This window comes from Lepus europaeus, chromosome 5 (assembly GCF_033115175.1).
Source record: "Lepus europaeus isolate LE1 chromosome 5, mLepTim1.pri, whole genome shotgun sequence".
NCBI classification, from domain to species: Eukaryota; Metazoa; Chordata; class Mammalia; order Lagomorpha; family Leporidae; genus Lepus; species Lepus europaeus.
This window is the reverse complement of record NC_084831.1, coordinates 32,876,592-32,901,714: the sequence shown is the minus strand read 5'-3', so window position 1 is coordinate 32,901,714 and position 25,123 is coordinate 32,876,592. Positions and strand designations below refer to the sequence as shown.

Below are 25,123 nucleotides of genomic sequence, written 5' to 3'. Positions count from 1 at the left end.
TCTGTCCCAGGCACTATTCTAGGTGCTGGGTTACAGTGTTACATAAATAACACAGACGAGGCCCCATTGGAGAAGACAAAGAAACATGGAAAATACTAAATGGTACTAACTTCTGTGTGGATATTTAAAAAGCAGTATGACAGGGGCCGGCGCCATGGTGCAGTGGGTTAATCCTCCACCTGCGGTGCCAGCATCCCATAGGGGAGTCGGTTCCAGTCCCAGCTGCTCCTCTTTCTATCAGGCTCTCTGCTGTGGCCTGGGAGAGCAGTGGAAGATGTTCCAAGTCCTTGGGCCCCTGTACCCGCGTGGGAGATGGGGAGGAGGCACCTGGCTCCTGGCTTCATATTGGCGCAGCTCTGGCAGTTGCAGCCGTTTGGGGAGTGAGCCAGCAGACGGAAGACCTTTCTCTCTCTCTCCCCCTCTCACTGTAACTCCACCTCTCAAATAAATAAATAAAATCTTTAAAAAAAAAGCAGTATGACAGGGAAGGCCTGGATGATTACTTTATTATTTTTTCTCAAAAGAAACCTTTTATTTAAGGAATACAAACTACATGCATTTCATGAGTACAACTTTAGGAATATAGTGATTATTCCCTCCATACTGGCTTCCCACCCACACTCCCACATCTCTTTCTCCTCCCTCTCACATTCCTAGTTCCATTCTCCACTAAGATTCATTTTCAATTAACTTTATACACAGAAGACCAACTCTATACTAAGTAAAGAGTTCAACAGTTTGCACACACACACAAAAACACCCCAAACTGTTTCTCAACAGCTGAGACAAAGGCTGGTCAAAGTCATTGTATCTCAAAGTTAATTTCACTTTTTTTTGAGAGTCTTAACTAACTTTAAAGAAGCACCCAAGAATGATACATATTTTGCAAGCACTTAGACATAACTATAGCTTATGAGACATAAGAATAGCCTCCACTTAATACATTAAAAGAAAGTAAGTGCTTGAGAAGGAGTTTCATCATTAATTAAGGAAGCACCTAAGAAAACAAGCAATGGGGTTGGACACTTAGGCATAACTGAAATTTATGAGACATAAGAATATCCTCCACTTAATACAGTAAAATGAAATAAATCTCTGAGAACAAGATTTACTGTAAACTGTCATAATACAACTCTTTGAGGATAGAGGTCCTACTTGGGAAGTTAGTGCCTCCTGTTGTAACACTCTTATGTATGGCGTCAGCGATCACCCGAGGCTCTTGACATGAGCTGCCAAAGCTAGGGAAGCCCTTTGAATCTACAAACTCCATCAGTATTTAGACAGAGTATTTAGCAAAGTAGAAGTTCTCTCCTCCCTTCAGAGAAAAGTACCTCCTTCTTTAATGACCACTTCTTTCCATGGCGGTCTCACCCACCAAAGTCCTTCATGTAGGACATTTTTTGTCACAGTGTCTTGGCTTTCCATGCCTGAAATGCTCTTGAGGGCTTTTCAGTCAGACCAGAATGCCTTAAGGGCTGTTTCTTTTTCTTTTTTTCTTATAAAAGCTTTCATTTAATGAATGCAAATTTCATAGGTACAATGTTAGGGATATATGGGTCTTCTCCCCATACCCACCCTCTCACCCCCAGTCTCGTCCCACCTACTACTCCCTCTCCATCCCATTTTTATTAAAATTCATTTTTAATTTAACTTTATATGCAGAAGACTAACTCTATACTAAGTAGATATTTCAACAGTTTACACACACACAATGTATAAAGTACTGCTTGAGAACAAATTTTGCAGATAATTCTCATAGTACAACTCATTAAAGACAGAGGTCCTACATGGGGAGTAAGTGCACAGTGACTTCTGTTGTTAATTTAACAGTTAACACTCTTATTTATGACATCAGTGATCACGCAGGGCTCTTGCCATTAGTTGCCAAGGCTGTGGAAGCCTTTTGTGACCGCAAACTCCGTCAGTATTTGGACAAAGCCATAAACAAAATGGAAGTTCTCTCCTCCCTTCAGAGAAAAGTACATCCTTTTTTGATGGCCCCTTCTTTCCACTGGGGTCTCACTCACAGAGATCCTTCATTTAGGATATTTTTTTCCACAGTGTCTTGGCTTTCCATGCCTGAAATGCTCTCATGGGCTTTCCAGACACATCCGAATGACTTAGGGGTTGATTCTGAGGTCAGAATGTTACTTAAAGCGATTGCCATTCTATGAGTCTGCTGTGTGGACTGCTTCCCATGTTGTACATTGCCTCCTTTCTAATTCTGTCTATTGTTATTACTAGGCAGTTGATGCTATTTATATGATCTCTTTAACACTTAGTCCTCTGTATATGTTCACTTTAACACTTAATGTGATCACTTTAACAAGGTGGCGTTTTTACCACAAATTTTAATGGGATTTGGAGTCCCCTGACAAGCTTTTAAACTGTAGCCTTAGGAATAAGTCCATAGGACTGTTTGCAGAACTATACAGCTTTACAGTTACAAACTTCCTCCTCCCTCTCTTATTCCCCCTCTTATTTGTTTTTACTGGGATCTGTTTTCAATTGATTTTTATGTACATAAGATTAACTATGTTAAGTAATGAGTTCAACATATAGTACAAAGAGGAGAAAAGAAAAAAACTATTCCTTGACAGTCAAGGCGAGGGCTGTTCAAGTCATTGTTTCTCAAAGTGTCAATTTCACTTCTACAGCTATCATTTTAGGTGCTCTATTAGTTCTCACAGATCAGGGAGAACATATAGTATTTGTCCCTTTGGGACTGGCTTATGTCACTAAGTATGAAGTTTTCCAGATTAATCCATTTTGTTGCAGATGACTGGACTTCATTTTGTTTTTTTACTGCTGTGTAGTATGCCATGGTGTACATTTCCCATAATTTCTTATCCAGTCTTCAATTGATGGGCATTTAGGTAGATTCCATGTCTTAACTATTGTGAATTGAGCTGCAATATACATGGGAGTGCAGATAACTCTTTTATTTGCTGATTTCATTTCCCTGGGTAAATTCCCAGGAGTGGAATGGCTGGGTCATATGGAAGAACTATATTCAGATTTCTGAGGTACCTCCATATTGTCTTCCATAGCGGCTTCACCAGTTTACATTCCCACCAACAGTGGTAAGGTACCTTTTTCCTCACAGCCTCGCCAGTATTTGTTATTTGTTGATTTCTGTATGCAAGCCATTCTAACTGGGGTGAGGTAAAACCTCATTGTGGTTTTGATTTGCATTTCCCTAATGGTTAGTGATCCTGAGAATTTTTTCATGTGTCTGTTGGCCATTTGGATTTCTTCTTTTGAAAATGTCTGCTTAAGTCCTTTGCTTATTTCTTAACTGGTCTGTTTGTTTTGTTGTTGAATTTCTTGATCTCTTTATACATCCTGGTTATTAATCCTTTATCAGTTGCATAGTTTGGAAAGAATTATTCCCATTCTTTTGATTGCCTCTTCACTTTGCTGAGTGTTTCTTTTGCAGTACAGAAGCTTCTCAATTTGATATAAATCATTTGTTAATTTTGACTTTGATTATCTGTGCCTATGGGGTCTTTTGCAAGAACACTGCCTATGCCAATGTCTTGCATGGTTTCCCCAACATCCTCTAATAATTTGATGATATTGGGTAGTGGATTTAGGTCTTTAATCCATTTTGAGTGGATTTTTGTGTAAGATAGGGATCCTGCTTCATACTTCTGCATGTGGAAATCCAGTTTTCCCAGCACCATTTGTGAAGAGACTGTCCTTGCTCCAGGGATTGACTTTAGCTCCTTGGTTGAATATAAGTTGGTTGTAGAGGCTTGGGTTTATTTCTGATGTTGCTGTTCTGTTCCATTGGTCTGTCTGTTTTTGTACCAGTACCAGGCTGTTTTGATTATAACTGCCATGTAGTATGTCTTGAAATTTGGTATTTTGATGTCTCTGGCTTTGTTTTCGTTGTATAAGATTGCTTTAGCTATCCAGGGTCTCCTGTGTTTCCATGTAAATCTCAACATCATTTTTTCTAGAACTGAGAAGAATGTCATTGGTATTTTGATTGGTATCATGTTGAATCTGTAAATTGCTTTTGGAAGTATGGACATTTTGATGATATTGATTCTTCCAACCCATGAACATGGAGGATTTTTCCCTTTTGGGGGTATCTCCTTCTATTTCTTTCTTTAATGTTTTGTAAGCTTTTTCAGGTTTAACAATTAAGATGATGCTGGCTTTGTAGAAATAATTTGGAAGATTCTCTCCCTTTCAATCGTTTTTTGAATAGCTTGAAAAGAATTGGGTTAGTTCTTCTTTGAATATCTGGTAGAATTCAGCAGTGGAGCTATCTGGTCCTGAGCTTTTCTTTGTTGGGAGTGTCTTTGTTACTGATTAAATTTCTGTCTTGGTTATGGGTCTCTTTAGGTTTTCTGTGTCTTCATGGCTCAATTTAGGTAGGTTGTATTTGTCCAGGAATCTATCCATTTTTTCTAGGTTTCCTGGTTTGTTGACATACAACTCTTTGTAGTACTTTCTGATAATTCTTTTTATTTCTGTGGCATCTGTTGTTATAGTTCCTTTTCATCTCTTATTAATTTAGGTCTTCTCTCTCCTTTTTTTGGTTTATTGGGCCAATGGTGTATCAATTTTGTTTATTTTTTTAAAAAATCAACTCCTTGTTTTGCTGATCTTTTGTATTTTCTTTCTGGTTTCAATTTTGTTTATTTCTTCCCTAATTTTAATTATTTCTTTTCTCCTGATAGTTTTGGGTTTGGTTTGCTGTTGTTTTTCTAGATCCTTGGGATGTATTGATAGCTCATTTATTTGTTGCCTTTCCAATTTCCTGATATAGGCACCAATTGGTATAAACTTTCCTCTTAACACCACTTTTCTGTATCCCATGAGTTTTGATAAGTTGTATTGTCATCTTCATTTGTTCCCAGAAATTTTTTAATTTCCCTTTTGATTTCTTCAGTGTCCCACTGCTTATTCAGGAGCATGATGTTCAGTTTACATGTGTTTACTTATGTTCCAGAGTTTCCTGAGTTGTAGATATGCATGGTATGATTTTGATTTTTCTTGAATTTGCTGAGACTTGTTTTTTGGCCTAGTGTGTGGTTAATCCTAGAGAAAGTTCCATGTACTGGTGAGAAGAATTTGTATTCTGCGGCTGTAATATTAGAAAGTTTTGTAGATTTCTGTTAGATCCATTTGGTCTATAGTGTTGATTAACTCTGTTGTTTCCTTGCTGATTTTCTGTCTGATTGATCTGTCCATTGCTCAAAGTAGGGTATTGAAGTTCCCAATTACTATTGTAATGGAGTCTGTGTCTCCCTTTAGATCCATTAACATTTCTTTTAAATAGCCAGGTACCCTGTAATTAGGTGCAGATAAATAGTTACATCTTTTTTTTTTTAAATTGATCCCTTAATCTTTACATTAGTGCCCTTCTTTGTCTCTTTTAACAGTTTTTGTGTTAAAGTCTATTTTGTCTGATATTACGATGGCAACACCAGCTCTTTTTTTGTTTCTGTTAGCATGGAATATCTTTATCTGTCCTTTTACTTTCAGTCTTCATGCATCTTTGCTGGTGAGGTGTGTTTCTTGTAGTTAGCAAATAAATGGGTTTTGTTTTTTAAATCCATTTCCAGTCTTTGTCTTTAACTGGGGAGTTGAGGCCATTTACATTCAAAGTGACTATTGATAAATAATGATTGGATCCTGCTGTTTTTCCATAAATATTCCTATTTTTTACTTTCAATTTCCTTTGTACTTTTAATGGGAGATTTTCTGCCTTCTCTTCCTTTCATAGTGATGATCATGTTTTTGTGTTTCTGTGTTCAACACATCTTTAAGCATCTTTTGCAAGGCTGGATGGGTGGTGACAAATTCTTTCAATTTCTGTTTGTTATGAAAGGCATTTATTTCCCCTTCATTCACAAATGAGAGTTTTGAAGGATACAATATTCTGGGTTGACAGTTTTTTTCTCTTAAGACTTGGAATATATCTCTCCATTTTCTCTCTTTTTTTAAAGATTTTATTTATCCTATTTGAGAGTTAGAGTTACAGACAGTGAGAGGGAGAGACAGAGAGAAAGGTCTTCCTTCCGTTGGTCTACTCCCCAAATGGCTGCAACAGCCGGAACTGCGCTGATCCAAAGCCAGGAGCCAGGTGCTTCCTCCTGGTCTCCCATGTCGGTGTAGGGGCACTTGGGTGATCTTCTACTGCTTTCCCAGGCCATAGCAGAGAGCTGGAGCAACTGGGACTAGAACTGGAGCCCATATGGGATGCCAGCGCAGCAGGCGGAGGATTAACCCACTGCGCCACAGTGCCAGCCCCCTCTCCATTCTCTCTTAGCCTGTACGATTTCTGATGAGAAGTCCACTGTGAGTCTAATTGGAGATCCTCTGCAAGTAATCTAGTGTTTCTTTTGTGCACATTTTAGAATCTTTTCTTTATGTTTTATTGTGGAGAGTTTGATTACAATGTGTCATGGTGAAGATCTTTTCTGGTCATGTCTATTAGGAGTTCTGTGTGCTTCCTTTACTTGGATGTCCCTTTCTTTCTCCAAATTATGGAAGTTTTATGTTGTTACTTCACTTAAAAGGCCTTTTAATCTTTTCTTCTTTCCATGCCATCAGTAACTCCTATAACCCATGTGTTGGGATCGTTTCATAATATTCTGTAGATTCCCAATACTGTTTTTTAGTTTTTTAATTTCTTCTTGTTTTTTGTCTGACTGTATAATTTCCTACAATTTGTCCTGTAAGTCAGGTATTCTTTCTTCTGCTTCACTGATTCTGTTTTTAAGGCTTTCCACTGCATTTTTTATTTGTTTTATTGAGTTCTTCATTTCTAATACTTGATTTTGATGTTTAAGATCTCAATTTTGTGGGAGAAATTTTCATTGTGTCATGTATGGATTTCATTAGTTCATGCATTTGCTTCTGATTATTTCTAAGTAATCCTATGATCAATCTTTCAGATTCCATTTCTGGCATTCCTTCAATCTCTTCATCTTCACAATATAGTATTGAAGTGTTGTGTTCTTTTGGGGGCATAATGTTGTCTTCCGTATTCTTGTTTCTTAAGATAGTGTGTTTATTATTCGGCATTTGTGTAGATACTCATTGGTTTATTCTTTGTTTTTTCACTGAGGCGGTTTTAATCATTGGATTATTCCTCTGTGGATTAGTGGAGTGTCTACTTTTTCAGTGAATATCTAGAGGTATGTGGTGGGTGTGGCCAGGGAGCTCTGTTCAGGGCTCCAGGGTGAAGGAAGTGTCCAAGGTGACACCCAGGTTGGGCATGGTAAATCAATCTCTCTCTCTCTCTCTCTCTCTCTCTCTTCTTTATCAGAGAGGAGGTTCTGCTCTGTTGGTGTAGACTCAGCTTACCTTCTCTCTTCAATAAAGACCAGTGCCTAGGTGCTAGCCCCATTGGGTATAATACTTATCCATACTACCACAAGAACCACACAAAGGATCTGTGCTATACTTTATGTAAGCAAAGATTCCACAGCAATGTCCTTCATGAGGTAACCAGGGAGCCCTGAGAGTGTGGAGCCTCCCACTTTGCCTGAAGTCCCAGCCACACTCTGAGCCCTCCCATGCAGCCTCAGTGTTTTCACAGTCTCGGCACACAATCCTCCCATAGTCAAGAGCTACCAGCCCCCTTTGAGTTCTCCCCACCAGACTCAAGTCTCTGCTGGGTGTGGAATTGCGCAGCTGCTATGTATGTCCAAAATGGTGCCCACTCTTTATCAGCCTGTTATAGGACACATTTGTAGAGTGATCTGGAAGAGAGAAATGTACCCCCCTTTTTTTTATTCTTCTAGTTTGACAGATACACTATCCCCCATAGGGCTCCAAGCCGGATTCCCTCCAGGCTTTTCCTGCAGCTTGATCGCCAATGGCTTGGGCTGCTGCAGTCTGGTTTCACCTCCTCTCCTAAGCTGGTGTGTAGGCTCTTGACTACTGGGGTCCTGAGTTGTGCACATCTGCACTCTCCGCATAGGTCTGCAGTGTTTCTCTAATTATCATATAAAGGATGTGTTTTATCAGAAGATAGTTTGGAATTATGCTAAATGGGAAGTCACAAAGAAAATTAATAGAGGGTTATATGTGTGACTACACAAGAAAGGGAATATTATGACTCAAGTACTGAATTTCTTGAAATTCTCTGTGGAGTTTTTTTTTTTAACTTTTATTTAATGAATATAAATTTCCAAAGTACAGCTTATGGATCACAATGGCTTCCCCCCACACACAACTTCCCTCCCACCCGCAACCCTCCCTTTTCCCACTCCCTCTCCCCTTCCATTCACATCAAGATTCATTTTCAATTCTCTTTATATACAAAAGATCAGTTTAGTATATATCAAGTAAAGATTTCAACAGTTTGCACCCACATAGAAACACAACGTGAAAAATATTGTTGGAGTACTAGTCATAGCATTAAATCACAATGTACAGCACATTAAGGACAGAGATCCCACATGAGGAGTAAGTGCACAGTGACTCCCGTTGTTGACTTTACAAATTGACACTCTTGTTTATGGCATCAGTAATCTCCCTAGGCTCCAGTCATGAGTTTCCAAGGCTATGGAAGCCTTTTGAGTTCACCGACTCTTATCTTATTTAGACAAGGTCATCGTCAAAGTGGAAGTTCTCTCCTCCCTTCAGAGAAAAGTACCTCCTTCCTTGATGACCTGTTCTTTTCTGTGGAGTTTTATATGTTCCTATTGTGAGATAGTCAAACCCTGATATACATCTACCTATTGCCTGTTTTTTTTTCTGTTTTTAGTTGTGATACAATATAAATAACTTAAAATTTGCCATTTTAACCATTTTAAGGCTTTAAGTGCATCTGCAATGTTGTATAGCCTTTACCACTATCCATCTTTAAAAACATTTTTCATCATCTCAAATAGTAGCTCTGTGGTCATTAAATAATAACAGCCCTCCCCTCCATATGTTTCTGCTTTCCACCTCTAAGAATTTGCCTATTGTAGACCTAGTATAAATAGAGTAATATAATATTTGTCCTTTGTGTTTGGCTTATTTCACTTACCATAATGTTTTCAGGGTTCATCCATGTTGTACCATGTATCAGAATTTTATTCCTTTTTATGAATAAATACCTCATTGTATGTATATATTGCATTTTGCTTAACTATTTATCTGTAGATGGACACTTAGATTGCTTCCATCCTCTGAATCATGCTGCTAGGAACACTGGTGTCCAAGTACCTGTTTGAATTCCTGTTTTTAATTCTTGGGGTAGAGTTACTGGTTTGTATGATACTATGATGTTTTTTTAAAGAACCACTAAACTGTTTACACACAGCAGTTGTACCATTTTACATTAACCTCCCTGCAACTCCCAGTGACAGAAAAGAGCTCCGATTTCTCCATATCCTCACCAAAGCATGTTATTTTATCTTAACAGCCATTATAATGCAGATGAAGTGGTATTGCATTGTGGCTTTAATTTGTGGTTTACTAATAATTACTAACGTAGGTCACCTTTTCATGTGCTTTTGACCATTTGTATTTCTTTGGAGAAGTATTTACTCAAGTCCTTCAACCATTTTTAGGTTGGGTGGCTTGGTTTTTGTTATTGAACTGTAAAAGTTCTTTATGTATTCTGTGTATTAATTACTTGTCAGAAATATGGTTTGGAAATATTTTCTTCTGTATATTGTCTTTTTACTCTCTTGATGGTGTACTTTGATGCTCAAAAAATTTTCATTTTGAAATCCAGTTTATCTGTTTTCTCTTTTGTTGCCTGTGCTTTGGGTGTCATATTCAAGAATCATTGCTAAATCCAATGTGATAAACATTTTACCCTATGGTTCCTTCCAAGAATATTATATATCTTTCTCTTTTATATAGACCTTTGATGAATTTTGAATTAATTCTTTTTGTATGTGTTGTAAGTAAGGCAAGGGTTCCTTTCATTCTTTTACATGTGAATGTACAGTTTTCTCAGCACCATTTGTTGAAGAAAATTGTCCTTTTCCCATTAAATGGTTTTAGCTTCTTTTGTTAAATCTGTTGACCATACACATGAACTTTCTGGTCTGTATATCTGTCCTTATGCCAGTACCACACTGTTTTGATTACTGTAGCCTTAAACAAAGTTTTTGGAAAGTATGAGTCTTCCAGCTTTGTTGTTCTTTTACAAGACTCTTTGAGCTGTACATATTTAGAATTCTTTAAGATTCCATATGAATTTTAAGATTGCCTTTTCTACCTGTGCAAAAACTTCATTGGGATTTTGATAGGGGTTATATTAAATCTGTAGTTGCTTTGAACACAAAATGTCTTTCCATTTATTTATGCCCTCTGTAATTCATTTCATTAATGTTTTGTACTTTTCAGTATATAAGTTTTCACCTTCTTGGTTAAATATATTCCAAAGTAGATTATTCTTTTTGATACTATTTTAAATGTAATTATTTTGTCAATGTCATTTTCAGATTGTCTGTTACTGGTGTATAGAAATGCAAGTGTTTTTTGTGCCTTGACATTATATCCTGCAACTTTGCTGAATTCATTTATTAGCCTCAACAGCTTTTTTGTGGAATCAGGGTTCTCTGCATATATGATTATATCATCTGCAAACTGAGATTTTATTTCTTCCTTTCATATCTTTATTTCTTTTTCCTAATTGCTCTGGTTACAACCTCTAGTATGATCAGCCCTCCATATCTGTAGGTTCTACATCCATGTTGTTAACTAGCCTTAGATTAAAAATATTCAGAAAAAAAATCACATCTGTACTGAATAGAGACTTTTGTTCTTGTTGCTCCCAAAATAATACTCTTTATAAGAACATAACTCTTTATTGAGGAATTATATTGTACTAGGTACTATAAGTTATCTAGATATGATTTGGAATATACTTGACAATATGCATAGATTTTATGCAAATACCGTGACATTTTGGGAATGGGTGTTTAGCCTAGTCGTTAAGATGTCATTGTCCCACGTTAGAGTACCTGGGTTCGATTACTGTCTGTGGTTCCTGACTCTAGCTTCTGCTATTATAGACCCTGGGAGGTGGCGGTGCTTGCTCAAGCAATTGTATACCTGCTAGGCACATGGAATGCCTGGGTCGTGTTCCTAGCTCTGAACTTTAGCCCTGGCCCTGCCTCAGCCATTGTGGGTATTTGGGAAATGAACCAGTAGATGCTCCCACAATCACTCTTTCCCCTGCCCAGTTAGACTGCCTCTAACCCAGTCATCCCAGTGTGGGACATGGGCATCTGAACCACCAGGCTACATGCTTGCCCTGGGTTTTTCTGTTTGTTTTTTAACTTTATTCTATTTATGTGATATCTCACATTGATTGATTTTCTTATGTTGAACCATCCTTGCATCCTGAGAATAAATTTTCCTTGGTAATAGCCTATAATAATTCTCTCACTATGCTGCCAGATTTGGTTCACTTATTGTATCTTGTTGAGGATTTTTGCTTCAGTACTCTTAAGGGCTGTTGCCTGTATTTGAAATTAAAATTTTATTGGAACACAGCCATGCACATTCATTGCCATTTATCTGTGGGTACTCTCATATTGCAGTAGAAAAAAGATGAGTTACACCAGAATCTACATGGCCCACTAAACTCAAAATGTTTACTGTCTAGCCTCTTACAGAAAAGGTTTGCCATCCTCTGAGTTAGATAAATAACTATCCTTTCTCTCTGGCTCCACGCTTCCCAAGATCTCCTTTGGTTCTTGTTTGCATTTCTGTGTAGGTGTACCTTTCAAGTTGAATTGCCCTGGTCATGCACCAATAAAAATTTTAGTTCTTATAGCAGTTACATTTTTAAGCAAATAAATAAATTAGCATTCTAGTTTTTTCATAATTGTTTAATGACCTGTAGATCTTCCCTCAAGAGTTTATTCTGTTTTTAACAGAGTCAGGGTTCCAAACCCACAAACTAAGGGAAGAATCCTGGAAATAGGAAACAATCAAATTGCTGCCCTTTGGAAACCCTGTCTGGGTATCCAGCGTAATGACTTCCACTGATAAAAACCTAATTTCACTGTATGTCTCCTTTGATCTACAAATAGCTAACATTTCTTTCAATTTTTTTTTGTCCTATCTTTTGCTTCTAGATCTCTCCATTGTTCTAAGGAAAAATGATTTTGTATTTGGTATAACTGATGGTGCCATCCAAAAGTCAGATCCTTGAAAAGGTCAGAATCTTCCATTTTTTTGCATAGTAGAAGTAGAGAGTTATCCTTTATTAGGCTTTATGAATGTATGTGTTTCAAAAAACAAATATGGAGAATAAAAAGTATCTTACCCTTTCTTGCTAGCTTATCCTGCAGTCTTTTTTTTTTTTTTAGATTTATTTACTTATTTTGAAACAGAGGAGAGACAGAGATCTTCCATATGCTGGTTTTCTTTTCAGATGGCTGCAATGGTCAGTGCTAAACTAGGTTGAAGCCAGGAGCCAGAAGCTTCTTCTGGGTCTCCCTCATGGGTGGCAGGGGCCCATGTATTTGGAGCATCTTCCACTGCTTTTCCCTGGACATTATCAGAGAGCTGGATTGGAAGTAGAACAGCTGGAAGTAGAACCAGTACCTATATGGGATGTGGAGTTGCAGGTGACGGCTTTATCCACTATGCCACAACACTGGCCCCATATTCTGCAGTTTTAATAAATCTTTTGTTTCATTTATATAGCTCCTTTTTAATTTTCAAAGTCCTCCTTACATAATTATCTCATATAGCCTTTGTAATAATCTTATGAAGTAGGTACTGTTAATAATCTTATGAAGTAGGTACTGTTATTAATTCTGTTTAATGGAAATGATGACAAGTTAAAAGACTTACTAAAAATCTTATAACTGTTAATTGCAAGACTTAGTCCCAGATCTTTTGCTTGTACATCTTACACTTGTCACTACATCACAAGTTCATAAGCAGTATCAGAGTTTAGTAGACATGTTGGGGCCAGTGTTGTATAGTGGGTTAGGCCGTTCCATCAGCAAAGCCAGCATCACATGTGGGCATCAGTTCAAGTGCCAGTTGCTTCTCTTCTGATCTAACGCCTTTCTAATGCACTTGGGAAAGCAGCCTAAGATGACCCAAATAATTGGGCGGCTATACTCACATGGGAGACCCAGATGAAGCTCTGGGCTTCAGCAAAGCCCAGCCATGTAACCAGTGGATGAAAGATTTCTCTCTCTCTCTCTCTTTTTTGTATTTCTCTCTTTCCCTCTCTCTCTCTCTCTCTCTCTCTCTCACTCTCTGTAACTTTAAAATTAACAAATAAGTAAATTATTTTAAAAATGTAGTAGATATGTAAAATATGCAAGCTGTATAAACATTGGAAATAATGTATATTAAAATCTCTGAGGCCGGCGCCGCGGCTCACTAGACTAATCCTCCACCTGCGGCGCCGGCACCCTGGGTTCTAATCCTGGTTGGGGCGCTGGATTCTGTCCCGGTTGCTCCTCTTCTAGTCCAGCTCTCTGCTGTGGCCCGGGAAGGCAGTGGAGGATGGCCCAAGTGCTTGGGCCCTGCACCTACATGGGAGACAAGGAGGAAGCACCTGGCTCCTGGCTTCGGAATGGCACAGCGCACCGGCCATGGTGGCCATTTAGGGGAGTGAACCAATGGAAAAAGGAAGACCTTTCTCTCTGTCTCTCTCTCTCTCTCACTAACTCTGGCTATCAAAAAATAAATAAATAAATAAATAAAAAATAAAAAAAACTCTGAAAAACCGTTAAATTCCCTTAGGGATATAAAAGATCATTACTAATTCAGATCTATTTTTAAAGTGACCTTTTTTTTTCCCTAAAGATTTACTTATTTATTTGAAAGGTAGAATTACAGAAAGAGGGAGATCTTCATCTACTAGTTCACTTCCCAGATGGCTGCCCAACAGAGATGGGCCAGTGTGAAGCTAGGAGCCAGAAGCTTCATCCAGATCTCCCACATGGATGCAGGGTTCCAAGTACTTGGGCCATTTGCTGTCCAAGGCCATTAGCAGAGAGCTGGATCAGAAGTGGAGCAGCCAGAACTTGAACTGGTGCCCATATGGGATGCTGGCACTGCAGGTGGCAGCTTAACCCGCTTTGCCACAGTGCTGGCCCCAGTAATTCAGATCTTGACATTGGATGTCTAACACAAAATCTTTGGGATGATACCAGAGTCCTCAATTTTCTTAGTATAACAAACAGAATTCTTCAGGAGTTGGCTCTTTAACTACTTTCCTAGCTTTGTATTGCCCGGGCCCTGCCATTCATCTCTGAATTACCGTACCTCTTTCCAAACACAGCTTCCATTTCGCTGTGTTAGTACCTTTATACCATATTCTCTTTGTAAAATGCCTATTCATCTTTCTTCTGACAACTTTAGCTCAACTTCGTCTCTGCTATGAAGCTTTCCTCAACTCCCCAGGCAAAGTCAATCATCCCCTCCTGCTTTTTCAGAGTACTTTGCATAGGAAGTCTGATACAGCAAAAATCATATTATGATTATGTGTTTGAACTGATCTCTCTCCTACCAGTCAGTGAGTTCTTGGTGAGCATGGGCTGGAACTGAAGTGGAGTATGTATGTATGTATTTATGTATTTTCTAAAGATTTATTTATCTGGGGCTAGTGCTTATGGCATAGCGGGTTAAGCTGCCATGTGCAGCACCAGCAACCATATGGGCATCAGTTTGAATTTTGGCTGTTCTACTTCTGATTCAACTCCCTGCTAATGAAGCCAGGAGCTTCATCTGGGTCCCATGTGGGTGCAGGGACCCCAGAATTTGAGCTATCTTCTGAAGCTTTTTAAGATTCATTAAATGCAGGGAGCTGAATTGGAAGTGGAATAGCTGGGATTCCAATCAGTGCCTCTATGGAATGCTGGTACTGCAAGCAGTGATTTAACCTACTGTGCCACCACACCAGCCACTGATGTGGGGTTTTTAAAAAGATCATGGAAAATGTGCATTATAAAAAAGAAAAATGGAGGCCGGCATTGTGGTGTAGCTGGTTAAGCTGCCTCTTGAAACACTGGCTGGTTAACTGCCACTTGAGACGCTGGCATTCCTTACAATCCCTGGTTCGAATCTGGGCTGCTCTGCTTCCCATTCAACTCTCTGCTAATGTGCTTGGGAAGTTAGCAGAAGATGGCCCAGGTACTTGGGCCCCTGCCATCATTGTGGGAGAACTGGATAGAATTCTAAGCTCCTGGCTTTGGCTTGGCCGCCCTGACCATTGTGACCATTTCGGGAATGAACCAGCAGACAGAATACAGTTGTCTTCCTTCCCTCCCCTCCCCTCCCCTCCCCTCCCCTCCCCCCCTCCCCTCCCCTTCCCTTCTCTCTCTCTCTCTCTCTCTCTTTCTCTCTTTCTCCCTCTCCCTCTCCCTCTCCCTCTCCCTCTCCCCTCTCTTTCTGTGATTCTGCCTTTCAAATAAATAAATCCTTTCTTTAAAAACAAAAAATACGAATGTTTCAATTTTTGCACCAAAATATGGTTATCTTTTAATTCTGTTTTCCACATTTTTTCCTGTAGTGAATAAAATAACAGCTACAACTACCACCCAAAAATACCTAGAAGCTTCTAAGTATGTGCATATGTACTTAAAATACAATATAGTGTATATATGAGGTAGGATAGTGGAATGATCAGAGGCAGGTAGTTATTTAAGGAAGGATTCCTCTAGTTTGACAGGGGTTGACAAACTATGGCCCATATTCCAAATCCCGTCTGCTACCTGTTTTTATAAATAAAGTTTAATTGGAACATAGCCATGTTCATTTGTTAATGTATTATTTATTACTACTTTTTTTTAAAGACCTATTTTATTTATTTGAGAGACAGAGTTACAGAGAGAGGTAGAGACAGAGAGAGAGGTCTTCCATTTGCTGGTTCACTCCCCAGATGGCCACAATGGCCGAAGCCACGCCGATCCAAAGCCAGGAGCCAGGAGCTTCTTCCAGGTCTCCCACGTGGGTGCAGGGGCCAAGGACTTGGGCCATCTTCCATTGCTTTCCCAGGCCACAGCAGAGAGCTGGATCGGAAGAGGAGCAGCTGGGTCTCAAACTGGCGCCCACATGGCATGCCGAAACTTCAGGCCAAGGCATTAACCCACTGTGCCACAGCACTGGCCCTCTATTACTACTTTCATGCTACAGTGGCAGAGTTGAGTAGTTGTCAGAAGGCATATGTCCCATAAAACTGAAAATGTTAACTTCTTGCCCTTTACAGCAAATGTTTGCCAACCTCTGCTTTAGGAGATGGGTTTTGAATGGAGATATGAAATAAAGAGGAATATGAATTTGTGAAGTATGACTGTACATCATAATGCAGTGAAAACTAGCCGAAGTCGTAAGTATGCTAGATAAAAAAATTTCCACTATAATCCATGTTGTATAGAAAGACCTATGTTGAAGAATGTTCTGGTTTGAGAAAGGGAGAACATAACAGTCTAAGAGAAAGGGAGAAAACACCCTGGGCCTGCAGCAAAATAATTTCTTAAGTATGGGATGAAGATGAAGAAGGGGCCAGCACTAGCTTGTACCACCTGTGGCATCAGCATCCCAAATGGGTGCCAGTTTGATGGCCCAAGTGCTTGGGCCCCTTGCACCAGCGTGGGAGACCCAGAAGAAGCTCCTGGCTCCTAGCTTCCAATTTGTTCAGTTCAGGCCATTGTGGCCATTTAGGGAGTAAACCAGCAGATAGATGATCTCTCTGTCTCTTATTCTCTTTCTCCCTCTCTCTAATTCTGCCTTTCAAATAGGTGAATAAATCTTTTTTTAAAAAAGATTTTATTTATTTGAGAGATAGGTTTACAGACAGGTAGAGGGAGAGACAGAGAGGTCTTTCTTCTACTGGTTCACTCCCCAAATGGCCACAGCAGCTAGATCTGGGCCAATTCAAAGCCAGGACCCAGGAGCTTTCTCCAGGTCTCCCATGTGGGTGCAGGGGCCCAAGCACTTGGGCCATTTTCCGTTGCCTTCCCAGACCATAATCAGAGAGCTGGTTCAGAATAGGAGCAGCCACAACAAGAACCAACACTCATGTGGGTGGTTGGGGCTTAGCCCACTATGCCGCAGTGTTGGCCCCTAAATAAATATTTTTTTAAAAAATAAGGGTGGTGCAGCAGATTTAAGCCCCAGACTGAAGCACTGGCATCCCTTATGGGTGCCAGTTCTAGTCCTGGGTGCTCCTCTTCTGATCCAGCTCACTGCTATGGCCTGTGAAAGCAGTGGAAGATGGCCCAAGTCTTTGGGTCCCTGCACCCATGTGGCAGACCCGGAAGAAGCTCCTGGCTCCTGACTTTGGATCGGTTCAGCTTTGACCATTGTGGCCATTTGGGGAGTGAACCAAAGGATGGAAGATCTCGCTCTCTCTCTCTCTGTGTCTCTACCTCTCTCTCTAATTCTGTCTTTCAAATAAATAAAAATAAACTTTTGAAAAAAAAGAGGAGGAGGAGGAGGAGAAAGCAAGGTAAACTAATATTAATTGAATGTCTGCAATGTGCCAGGTACTGTTCTATATTTTACTGATGATGAAATTGAGACACAGATAAATAACTTGGCAAAGGCTTTATAACTAATAAGTGACAGAATGAAATATAACCCAGGCAATCTGACTGCCTGTTATTTATAATAGAGTAGGGGAAATCTGGAGATACTCAGTAAAAACACTCTTAAGCTTGTACTTTATCCAAGTGATTATGAGGTGTTCTAACCCAATAAGGTAGAGAGAAAATAAATAGACCATAGAATAATAATATCGGGAAGCAAGGTGTCCAATTAGAAGTGTATACTAGGGGCCAGTGCTGTGGCGCAGTGGGTTAACACCCTGGCCTGAAGCGCCGGCATCCCATATGGGCGCTGGTTCTAGTCCCAGCTGCCCATCTTCCAATCCAGCTCTCTGCTATGGCCTGGGATAGCAGTGGAAGATGGCCCAAGTCCTTGGGCCCCTGCATCCATGTGGGAGACCCGGAAGAAGCTCCTGGCTCCTGGCTTCGGATTGCGTAGCTCCAGCCATTGCAGCCTTCTGGGGAATGAACCATTGGATGGAAGACCTCTCTCTCTGTCTCTACCTCTCTCTGTAACTCTATCTTTCAAATAAATAAAATAAATCTTAAAAAAAATTATAAAAAAAGAAGTGTATACTATGGATTAGACAGAAAGGAACACAAAAGGAGGCAGATATATTATAAAGTAAGATATTATTTAGTCAATGAGTTTAACATTGATTAGACCAGAAGATAGTTAACGTTCTATGCATGGATCACACTGTCTTAAAATGCCTTAAGAGCTGGCATATCCAGTAGGTATAGAGATTACCAATGACTTTCAAGGAAGGTAAGGATCATTTCAACCACCACTACCCCCAAACATCCCCACCTGATCATCAAGTATATTATAATTAATGGAGGTGTCAAATAATGAAATACACCATTCTTTTATTAGTTTTTTTCTCCTAAGGGAACTGATTCTTGTCTAAGTCCATGACTGCTGTAGTAAATATTTAACCCTTTGGACCACTTTTTAAAGAAATGTGTGCATATTGTATGTATGTTAAAGCATGTTGAAGGGAAATGGACACTATCAGAAGCAATGACTTGATCAGCCCTTGTCCTGACTGTTGAGGAACAATTTACTATTTTATTCCTTTTAGTTTTTTTTGTTCTACTTAATACCATTGGTTGAACTCTTTAGTTAACACACAATTATTCTTAGTCGTTTAAATTTAACTGAAAAGTGATCCCTGTTAAATATAAGAGTGGGAATAAGAGAGGGAGGAGATGTACAGTTCGGCACATGCTCACTCAGACTTACCCCTAATCATAGAGTTAGAAACGTGCCAGGGGATTCCAATTCAATCTCAATAAGATAGCATGTACCAATGCCATCTCACTAGTCAAAGTGATCAGTTTCAGTTCATAATTGATCATAATGATAAGATTAAGTGCCAAAGGGATCACATAAACAACACTAGTGTCTGCTAACACTAACTGATAAAATTAAAAAGGAGAGAATGATCCAACATGGGAAGCGGGATACACAGCAGACTCATAGAATGGCAGATGTCCTAAACAGCACTCTGGCCTCAGAATCAGCCCTTAAGGCGTTTGGATCTGGCTAAAAAGCCCATAAGAGTTTCTCAGGCATGGAAAGCCAAGACACTCTGGCCAAAACAAACAAACAAACAAACAACCTAAATGAAAGATCTCTGCAAGTGAGATCCCAGTGGGAAGAATGGGCCATCAAAGAAGGAGTTATCTTTCTCTGAAGGGAGGAGAGAGCTTCTACTTTGATTATGACCTTGTCTAACCAAGATCAAAGTCGGTGAACTCAAAAGGCTTCCATAGCCTTGGAAACTCATGACAAGAGCCTAGGGTGATTAGTGACGCCATAAACAAGAGTGTCAAATTGTTAAGTCAACAACAGGAGTCACTGTGCACTTACTCCTCATGTAGGATCTCTGTCCTTAACGTGTGTGTTGTACATTGTGAATTAATGCTATAACTAGTACTCAAACAGTATTTTACACTTTGTGTTTCTATGTGGGTGCAAACTGTTGAAATCTTTACTTAATATATGCTAAATTAAGAGTGTCAAATTGTTAAATCAACAACAGGAGTCTCATGTGGGATCTGTCCTTAATGTGTTGTCCAATGTGAAGTAATGCTATATAACTAGTACTGAAATAGTATTTTTACACTTTGTGTTTCTGTGTGGGTGAGAACTGATGAAATCCTTACTTAGTATATACTGAATCAATCTTCGGTATATAAAGATAATTGAAAATGAAAAAAAAATTTGGTTTTAAATTGGACATTGCATAGAAAATTAATCAATTTTTTAAAAAAATATCATGTAGGATCTCTGTCCTTAATGTGCTGTACATTGTGATTTAATGCTATAACTAGTACTCCAACAGTATTTTTCACTTTGTGTTGCTATGTGGGGGCAAACTGTTGAAATCTTTACTTAATATATACTAAACTGAGGCCGGCGCCACGGCTCACTAGGCTAATCCTCCGCCTTGCGGCGCCAGCACACCAGGTTCTAGTCCCGGTCGGGGCACCGATCCTGTCCCGGTTGCCCCTCTTCCAGGCCAGCTCTCTGCTGTGGCCAGGGAGTGCAGTGGAGGATGGCCCAAGTCCTTGGGTCCTGCACCCCATGGGAGACCAGGATAAGCACCTGGCTCCTGCCATCGGATCAGCGCGGTACGCCGGCCGCAGCGCGCCTACTGCGGCGGCCATTGGAGGGTGAACCAACAGCAAAAGGAAGACCTTTCTCTCTGTCTCTCTCTCACTGTCCACTCTGCCTGTCAAAAAAATAAATAAATAAATTTAAAAATACATATATATATACTAAACTGATCTTCTGTATATAAAGAGAATTGAAAATGAATCTTGATGTGAATGGAATGGGAGAGGGAGTGGGAGATGGGAGGGTTGCAGGTAGGAGGGAAGTTATGGGGGGGGAACCCACTGTATTCCATAAACTGTACTTTGGAAATTTATATTTATTAAATAAAAGTTAAAAATATTTACTTAGTAAATACTAAGTAGATCTTCTGTATATAAAGATAATTGAAAATGAATCTTGATGGAGAATGGGATGGTTCCAGGTGGGAGGGAGGTTATGGGGGGAAAAGCCACTATAATCCAAAAGTTGTACTTTGGAAATTTATATTTATTAAATAAAAGTTAAAAAAATAAAAGAAGCATGAGCCAGAATCATTATAAAAAGCATCAGCTTCTCCTTTGCTCTGGATCACACCCATATATGCCTCTGCAATGGGTAAACATTATGCATAGTTGAAATCTACCGCCTATAGGACAAAAGGAGACATGGCTTCTTAGCATTTTTAATAACCATTCATTACTAGCTGGCCTTTTTGTTAAAGGAAATGTTGGTGTTCTCTGGGGTTCTTTTCTCTGCATGCCCACACAGAGGTGTGTAATTGCCACAAAGCAAGTAGGGGGAAGAGCAGGAGTCAGGAGAGATCATTTTGTCTTCTTTATTCATATCTGCTACATGGAGGAGACAGAATTTATTGCTGTCTTTGAGAAAGGGATTGTCTAGTTTGTCTCTCCTCCTCCCTCTCCTGGCAAATCATTCTAAATGAAGTCAAAGTAAATAAAGGAGAGCTGGAGAAAAAAATCAGCTGAGAAGCACTAAGGAAAACTTAGAGCGTTTACTCAGAGGCATGTCACAGAATAGCCCCATCTGTTGACTTCCTGTAGTCTCTTGACTTCCTGTAGCTTGTCTTTCTTGACCACAATGAGCTGGTGTTCTACTTCTAGCTTTTCTGTTGATCTCTATGCATATTGGCATAGGATTGTGATTTATCTAACACTTTGAAGAGTTCTGTCTCAATGGGTTTTCAGAAGCACATCTGATGTATTTTACATTTTCCATTTCTGGTGGAAATATCTCTCCCTCCCTAGTCTCTTCTTTCTTTCCTCTTCCTTCCCCTCATTTGTATGTGTATATAGCTACATTACTTATTTTGTATTTTCCAAGTTCTTTGGGTATTTAAAACCTGTGGACATCCTCTTTTTAATCTTCTTTTACCTTTAAATCATGAAGTCTCACATTGTGCCTAATTCAATGTGCAGACCAACCTAACGAGCATTTGTGCTTCAGTTTTTACTATAGTAAAATGAGTAGAATATCCATAATCACATGATTATAGTTTTTCCCAGACTGGGCTGTTTGATGTTAGATGCAATTGTGTGGTTTCTTTCTGTGTTTTTCTTTGGGGTAGCAGGGAAGTGGTGAAGGAGGTGGGAGGCAGTATAGTTAAGGGCATAGTTTGTATTCAAATCTTGAATTTTCTACTGACTGTAAACTTTTAGAAACTTAGCCTTTCTGGATATCATTTCCTTGTTAGTAAATAGGGAGTATTAATACTATGTTAAGTGGTAAAGATTCAGCAAGGTGATACCTTAAGTACTCAGCATAATAAATACTTAAAATGATAGCTATATAATGTTAATAATTAATATGCAAGTTATAATTTATAGCTGAATTTTTCATAATATAATTATTTCTTTTTCTTGATTCAAGAGTGACCTGTTGTGATTATTTTATAACATTTTGAGAGAGTGCTTCCATAGATTTACAGATTTTTCTACCACATATTATCTTTCTTTGATGGATTTTCAGAAATACCATCAGCTTTACAGTCTCTAGATCTACGCTATTCAGTACAGTAGCCACCAGTCACACTTGTCTATGTGGAAACACTTTATTGTTCATTTCTGTGGGATAAAGTGTGATCCTTCATGACATGTCTACTTTGTGTAATGATCAAATGGAAGTTGGTATTTCCATTTCCTGATACTTAAACAAATTTTTTGATTAACACATAATGGCATGTACCTCTGGGGTGCAATGTAACATTCTAGTACATGTATAAGTATGTGATGTCTGTAGATCAAAGTAGAGTAATCAGCATCATTTCCCCATCGCCATCCCGTATTTGGAGCCTGTGATTTCCTCCCTTTCAGCCATTCATAAAATATATTTTATGTTATTGTGAACTGTGCTGTAGAATACCAGAACTTATTCTTTCATCTGACTCTATTCTGATATTCTTTATACCTCTATATTCTTTATGCCTCCCCTCTCCCCCCTCATAGTCTTTGTTGTCTCTAGTAATCACTATTCTGCATTCAAATTGGCTTTTTGTTTAACTTCCACGTATGAGAGAGAACATGTGTAGTTTGTCTTTCTGTGTCTGACTTACTTCACCAAGTATGTAAGTTTAATAAAAATTAAATATAATTGAACATACAGCTCCTCAGTCATGTCAGCTACATTTCCAAGACTGAATAGCCGGCCGGCGCCGCAGCTCAATAGGCTAATCCTCTGCCTGCGGCGCTGGCACACCAGGTTCTAGTCCCGGTCGGCGTGCCGTATTCTGTCCCGGTTGCCCCTCTTCAAGGCCAGCTCTCTGCTGTGGCCAGGGAGTGCAGTGGAGGATGTCCCAGGTGCTTGGGCCCTGCACCCCCTAGGAGACCAGGATAAGCACCTGGCTCCTGCCATCGGATCAGCGCGGTGCGCCGGCCGCAGCGCGCCAGCCGCGGCGGCCATTGGAGGGTGAACCAACGGCAAAAGGAAGACCTTTCTCTCTGTCTCTCTCTCACTGTCCACTCTGCCTGTCAAAAAAAATTAAAATTAAAAATTAAAAAAAAAAAGACTGTATAGCCACCTCTGGTTGACTAATGACTACTCACTGGACAACATGGGTATAGAACATTTCTGTCATCACTTTTCTGTGATGTTCTATTGGACAGTATTACTCTAGATATTAGTAGTCTATGCTCTTGTGCCTTTTCCCAGAAATCAAAGAGGACATATTTTCCAAGGTATTCCAGAGATAACTATTTTAATATTTTAGGTCTCTGAACCTCCATCTTGGGGATTCATGTTGCTCTTCTTATCTAGCCCCTTAACGTCATTACTATCTTTTGGACACTTTAATTTCCTCTAAGAAGATTGTACTACCATAATTTTTTTTAATTAAACTTTTATTTAATGAATATAAATTTCCAAAGTATAGCTTATGGGTTACAATGGCTTCCCCCCTCCCATAACTTCCCTCCCGCCCGCAACCCTCCCCTTTCCCGCTCCCTCTCCCCTTCCATTCATGTAAAGATTCATTTTCAATTCTCTTTATATACAGAAGATCAGTTTAGTGTATATTAGGTAAAGATTTCAACATTTTGCCCACATAGCAACGTAAAGTGAATAAACTATCATTGGATTACTAATTATAGCATTAAATAGCAATGTACAGCACATTAAAGACAGAGATCCTACATAATTTTTTTTTCAAATTAATTAATTTTCTATGCCATTTCCATTTTAACACCAGGTTGTTTTTTTTTTTTCATTTCCAATTCTCTTTATGTACAGAAGATCAATTCAGTATATAATTAGTAAAGACCTCATCAGTTTGTGCCCACACAGAAACACATAGTATAAAAATACTGTTTCAGTACTAGTTATAGCATCACTTCGCTTTAGACGACACATTAGGGACAGATCCCACATGGGGTGTAAGTACACAGTGACTCCTGTTGCTGATTTAACAATTTGACACTCCTGTTCATGGCGTCAGTAATCTCCCTAGGCTCTAGTCATGAGTTGCCAGGGCTATGGAAGCCTTTAGGGTTCGCTGACTTTGATCTTATTCCGATAGGGTTACAGTCAAAGTGGAAGTTCTCTCCTCCCTTCAGAGAAGGGTACCTCCTTCTTTGATGGCCCCGTTCTTTCCATTGGGATCTCACTAACAGAGATCTTTCATTTAGGTCTTCTTCTTTTTTTCTTTACCATAATTTTTAAAGGTCCCAGGAAACAGTAGAAAGAAGAACCAAAGTGAAAGTAATCATCACAGATTTTTTTTCTTTTTTTTTAAACTTTTATTTAATGAATATAAATTTCCAAAGTACAGTTTATGGATTACAATGGCTTCCCCCCCCCCCATAACTTCCCTCCCACCTGCATCCCTCCCCTTTCCCGCTCCCTCTCCCCTTCCATTCACATCAAGATTCATTTTCAATTCTCTTTATATACAGAAGATCAGTTTAGTATATATTCAGTAAAGATTTCAACAGTTTGCCCCCACATAGCAACACAAAGTGAAAAATACTGTTGAAGTACTAGTTATAGCATTAAATCACAATGTACAGCACATTAAGGACAGAGATCCTACATGATATTTTTTAAAAATTGATTAATTTTCTATGCAATGTCCAATTTAAAACCAAGTTTTTTTTTTCATTTTCAATTATCTTTATATACCGAAGATCGATTCAGTATATACTAAGTAAAGATTTCATCAGTTCTCTCCCACATAGAAACACAAAGTGTAAAAATACTGTTTCAGTACTAGTCATAGCATTACTTCACATTGGACAACACATTAAGGACAGATCCCACATGAGATGTAAGTACACAGTGACTCCTGTTGTTGACTCACGGATATTTTTTTAAAAGATTTATTTATTTGTTTGAAAGTCAAAGTTCCACAGAGAGAGAAGGGGCAGAGAGAGAGAGGGCTTCCATCCGCTGGTTCTCTCCGCAGTTGGCCGCAACGGCCAGAGTTGCACTGTTCCGAAGCCAGGAGCCAGGAGCTTCTTCCAGGTCTCATACATGGGTGCAGGGGCCCAAGCTCTTGGGCCATCTTCCACTG

General features: G+C 39.3%; 1 protein-coding gene across 9 annotated transcripts in view; it reads left to right on the top strand.

Moving 5' to 3' along the window:
* Positions 1–25,123, top strand: part of SCMH1 (Scm polycomb group protein homolog 1) — a 219,479-nt gene that overhangs the window by 39,820 nt on the left and 154,536 nt on the right. For 6 of the 9 annotated variants that reach the window (XM_062191072.1, XM_062191075.1, XM_062191071.1 and 3 more), the window contains exons 2-3: positions 12,060–12,140; positions 16,160–16,279. The exons of 2 other annotated variants lie outside the window; for them this stretch is intronic. The gene's annotated coding sequence lies outside the window, so the exon portion shown is untranslated. The remainder of the gene's footprint in view (positions 1–12,059; positions 12,141–16,159; positions 16,280–25,123) is intronic. One more of the 9 variants, XM_062191064.1, reaches the window with a different exon arrangement.